Source organism: Octopus bimaculoides, chromosome 8, assembly GCF_001194135.2.
Source record: "Octopus bimaculoides isolate UCB-OBI-ISO-001 chromosome 8, ASM119413v2, whole genome shotgun sequence".
Lineage (NCBI taxonomy): Eukaryota > Metazoa > Mollusca > Cephalopoda > Octopoda > Octopodidae > Octopus > Octopus bimaculoides.
This window is the reverse complement of record NC_068988.1, coordinates 49,957,323-49,963,379: the sequence shown is the minus strand read 5'-3', so window position 1 is coordinate 49,963,379 and position 6,057 is coordinate 49,957,323. Positions and strand designations below refer to the sequence as shown.

Here is a 6,057-nt window from a genome sequence, read left to right as displayed (position 1 = left end):
ACACACACACACACACACACACACACACACACACATATATATATATATATATATATATATATATATGTCTAAATATATACATGGATTTTATCTTAGAATGTTCGGGCCAGCTACGATTAAATAGAACGATAAAATAAAATATTTCCACTGTGACCATCCCGTATTAATTATCAGGACAGTGTATTCACCACCAAGTTATCGATTGTTTCTTTCCAATATTATGTGATTTGGAGGGGGTTTGATAGCTATTTCTAGCACGTTGGTTCGAATGGGTGGCTGTGCATGCATGTACAAGGATAAGGACTGAAAATGCATAGAATCGTCAATTACACACACACGGCCAGACATTCATAATGATATTAAGCACTGTACATGCGTACGCGCTGGTGTGTGTGCGTATTTGGGTATGTATGTGTCTGTATGTACGCCCGAAAGTGTATTCCGAGTGTGTATGTTTCTGCATTTTCGTAAGAGGCCACAGACATATTTTCCCTCCCTCTTCCTCCCCTCTCTCTCTTTCTCTCTCATTCTTGACTCGCACATACGTGCACACACGCATTTACATATGTTCATAGACAGATACACAATCACTGTCACAGGAAAAACACGATGATATACATACATACTCAACATATACACACAATAAATGCGAGTGTGTGTGTGTGTTCGTGTGTGTGTACGTGCGTGTGTGCGTGCCTCTGTGTGTGTGTGTGTGAATGCATACGCAAGTAGCTACAAAGCTATATAATTATATGTGTAAACTCACATGATAGCGATCGTATATATATTCATGTATAAAAGTAAATAAACGTACGTAGGTGATTGAAGTCAGATAGACACATTATCAGACAGGTAAACAGTCAAGCATTTGCCCCCCCCCACCACCACCACACAAACACACACACACACACAGATGCACATACACACCCACAGAGTGAGCGTGTATGTGTGTCTGTGCGTGTGTGTGTATATGTATTTTTACAAAGGTAAACATCAGTCCCATCTCTAGCGCAGATCTTGAACCTGAATGAACTTTCAGGTTAATTAACTCACTCCCACCCTCTTGTACAGGAGTTGAAATGTTGAGGCTCAACATTCATATATACTTCCATACGGCCAGACAGACAGACAGAGAGATAGATAGATAGACAGACACAGACACACACATATGAGTATATGAACGTGTATATTTATGCACATGTATGTCCACATATATTACAAGACTGGATTTATACGGAAACTGTATTCACACACACAAATATATGTTTATATATATATATGTATATATATATATATATATATATATATATATATATATATATATATATATATGTATATGTATGTGTGTTTATATCAATGTGCATGTATATATATATATATATATATCTATGTCTAAAAATAAAAATATATGGATAGACACACACACACACACACACACACACAAATATATATACATATATATTCGATATTATCTGATGGTATATCCGGCAGATATTTCAATAAGCCTGAAGCAAAAACAAGCTGGAAATTTTCTGTTTCCTCCTCGGCGAGATTTGAACTCAAAACAAAGATCAATGAAAGTAAATACTGTAAATTATTTAGTCCGGAGAGCTATCGATTCTGCTACACTACTGCCTGCGTGTATGTGTAAATATTACTACGTGTATGTATGTATGTATGTATGTATGTATGTATAAACACAGTTGACACACAACTTCACCATTTGAATGCATTGATTATTTCAACAAACGTACACATAATTACGCATACGTTTGCACGCGAGGCCGCGCGCGCGCACACAACAGACGTACACACGCGCATAGACGCATACACACTCACACACCACTAATTAGAAATTAATTAAAAATGGCCACACCAGGAAGTGTTAATTGAATAATTCATATAATTCTTCTGTCATTCGAATAATACTTTCCGTCTTTGTTTGTTTGTTTTTTTGTTGTCTTTCAATTTTCATCGTAATAACAACTATTATCACCGTTGCCACCACCACCACCATCATCATCATTTCGCCACTAACAACAGTAACAGCAGCAGCAGAACGACGTGTCCCCACCACCACGACAACCACCTCTACTACCATACCGCCACCTTCATCATCGTCGTTGTCGTCATCATCCAGCATCATCATCATCATCATTAACGACATTCTCTTCATCTTTAAGACTTCTCATCTTCCTCAGTTATAGTGCTTTGGTCAGTGTGTGTATGTGTGTGAACATTGGTATACACACACACACACACACACACACATACCACATACACACGGACACACAGAGACGTGCACGCCACATACATACAGACACACACACGGACATATAGTTTTGGAGTGTGTTTAGTCGATAGAGAGGTAAAGAAAAATGTATGTCTCTCTCTCTATCTATCTATATATATATATATATATATATATATATATATATATATATATATATATATATATATATATATATATATATATATATATACACTCACACACATATACATGCACACCTTAGGTATATGCATTGATGCACAATGGGAAACAGAGGTGCGAGAATCGTTGTGGGAATGCATTGACCAGATTAACACACACACACACACACACACACACACACACACACACACACACTTGTTTGTACGCATCAGTATGAATATATACAAGAACATATATACAAATATACATGCATACATATATATATATATATATTTATATCTTTATATATATTTATGCAACATGTGTATATACGCCTATATATTTATATATAAACAACTGCACTGAGAAACACATGAGGTGTTATCTCTTTTCTTTCTATCGCTCAGACACGTAACATCTGTATTTAATATCTAAATAGATGCAATTTCACACATGCGCGTACAGACCACATTCTCTCGTATAAACGTGTGCATTATGCGAGGAGAGACGGTAAAGTCCTGCACAGAGGCTCATATATGTTAGTGTGCATGTACAGTTCTTATCTAATCACATTAGACACAACAAGATCTTCTACTCACAGCATACATACATATATATATATATATATATATATATATATATATATATATATATACATATATATATATATGGCAAGCAAGCAGGTATATAGACACATATGTATTTCAATTCATTAAATATCAAGGTTGATACCCTCACGTTTCTCATAGCTCCACATGTACATCGGTGAACACGACCGAATATTATTACTGTGTACAAAAATACTGAACCAAACACACACACACACACACGAACGCACACACATACCACAAGTACATACGTACGGAGAAGCATATATTTATTTATAGTGCACATAAGTATATATACATGTATATATGTATATATATATATATTCACGTATATATTCATGTGTGTGTATATATATATATATATATATATATATTTATATATTTATGTATATATATATATATATATATAAACTTAAATGTCAATGCATATATGTATGTATAGTGATATATAATACATATAAATATATATAATTATATACACATTAATATGTATATTAAATGCATAAGTATATATATATATATATATATATATATATATATATATATATATATATATATATATATATATATATATATATATATATATATGATGTAAATAAAAGACTTACCTCGTAGGTTAAATAATCCACACGAAAGAAGGGAGTTGAAAGGGTGGTGGTAACAATTCACGTAATCAGGTGCAATTTAGATGTGTATATATGTGTAAATAAGTTTGTCTTGCAGTGTATGAATGTATTTCTGTATTTTGTACATGAATCGCGTGGATTTGTTAATGTGTAACTACAGTTTCTTGTTTTGTTTGTGTGTTGGTTTGTCTTCAGCTGGTTAACCTGGCTTTCGGCAGCACCTGCGTCTGTTGCTCTTCCTCTTTCTCTCTCTTATCTATCTATCTATCTATCTATCTATCTATCTATCTATCTATCTGTTTCGCTGTCTGCCTGTCTGTTTGTCTGTCTATTTATAAATTCATAAACATTGTTCCGTTCTTCATGCTGTTACGGTGCGCAAACTTGCATAGGATGACTTATAATAACAATGGTTTATAATAAGGATTATCAAACTCGAAAACACTGTTCTGAGTTCATGTAGCAGAAGCCTTCTTTATACATACATACATTCATATATATATATATTTATATATATATATATATATATATATAAATATGAGTGAGCGTGTCTGTGTGTGTGTGTGTGTGTGTGTGTGTGTGTGTGTGTGTGTGTGCACGCTCACTGTCACAATCTTGTTTCAGCAGCTGGGTGTTCGCCGCTGTATATTTACAACCACAAGCCAGAGGGCTATTCAAAATTCTTCCCTACTGTTTGTTTATACTAGCTGTTCTGCTCATTTTACTTTATTTTATTACATGTTTCTTTGCTATATATATAAACACACACAGACGTATATATAGAGAAATATATATATATTGAATAGTTCAATTACACGCGAGATTTCAGTTTAATGTGATTTGTTTGTTAGTGTGCTGTGGCTTGGATGCTGGCGTTTGGCGCCAAAAACGTACTTCTCATGAGGTCTCGTTCATGTTTATTGTTGTATGCAAATGTATGCAAATATATAATGTGCTTATATGCTTATATTTGTGGGTGTGTACACAGACCTCAGATATATGTGTCAGTAATGTTTTGTCTTCAGAATAATGTGGTCGTGTTATTGTGAAATGTATGTAATCAGCTTCAGAGCTGCTTTACTGGAAAACATAGGTGTATTGAATATATATATAGCAGTGCACCAATGCACACCTAGATCGGCTCAAAGCTTCATGCACTCGGCACGGGAAATACTATTGTTATATGACTCTATCTATCTATCTGTCTATCTATCTATCTATCTATCTATCTATCTATCTATCTATCTATCTATCTATCTAACTTACTATCTATTTCACCTGGTACATGTGCATATTTATGTGTAGCGTAAAAGTCTAAACGTGCAAATGTGCATGAAAGCTCAAGAAAGTGAATGGAATTTCATATAATTGCGCAGGTGTATGCATATACTCATATGCATTTATGTATATATGTATGCATATATGTGTATGAGTGTGTGTATGTATGTATTGGTATGTATATATGTATGTATGTATGTATGTATGTATGTATGTATGTATGTATCTATCTATCTATCTATCTGTCTATTTGTAACTAGATATATAAAGCTAGATATATGTAAATGTAAGTATATATATATATGTAAATCTATGTGAATATATATGTACCTGTGTATGTATATGTGTAAGTTTGTATGTATATGCGTGTGTGGTTGTAACTGTATAGAAGTATATATTTCTGTTTTCTGAGTGGATATATATATGTCGGTGTATGTCTATTTAAAGTAGAGTTAAAAATATATTTCTGGTGTAACTGATGTTGATGTTACAAGACTGGTGTAAAATCCGAACTAACTCTTACTCCCCTTCTCCACCGCTCTTTCCCCCTCTCTCCTTGTCTCTTTTTCTTCCCCCTTCTCTTACTCCTGCCCCTCTCTCTCAACTTCCACGAAGATGTCATGCCAGAAGCTGGAACCGATCGGCTTTATACCATCGGTAGAGTCTATTTTCTATTTCCATTACAGGGGATGACAGGACAGGACAGCGCACTGATGACAGCCTTGCGACTTAGGGACCAATGGAATATACATACCTACATACACACATAAATGCGTACCCACATACGCATATGCACAGACATAGATGCATATAAATATATATATATGCATATATATGTATATGTATATATATGTATATGTATATATATATATATGTATATATGTATATGTATATATATGTATATATGTATATGTATATATATGTATATATGTATATGTATATATATGTATATATGTATATGTATATATATGTATATGTATATATATATATGTATATATGTATATGTATATATGTATATGTATATATATGTATCTATATATATGTATATATATATATGTATATATATATATGTATATGTATGTATATATATATATGTATATATATATGTATATATATATATGTATATATATATATG

General features: G+C 33.1%; 1 protein-coding gene across 2 annotated transcripts in view; it reads right to left on the bottom strand.

Moving 5' to 3' along the window:
- The window catches only part of LOC106880564 (adhesion G protein-coupled receptor L2), a 472,327-nt gene extending 466,868 nt beyond the window's left edge, over positions 1 to 5,459 (bottom strand). For both annotated transcript variants that reach the window (XM_052970092.1, XM_052970094.1), the window contains exon 1: positions 3,627 to 5,459. The gene's annotated coding sequence lies outside the window, so the exon portion shown is untranslated. The remainder of the gene's footprint in view (positions 1 to 3,626) is intronic.
- Between the last annotated feature and the right edge of the window lie 598 nt (positions 5,460 to 6,057).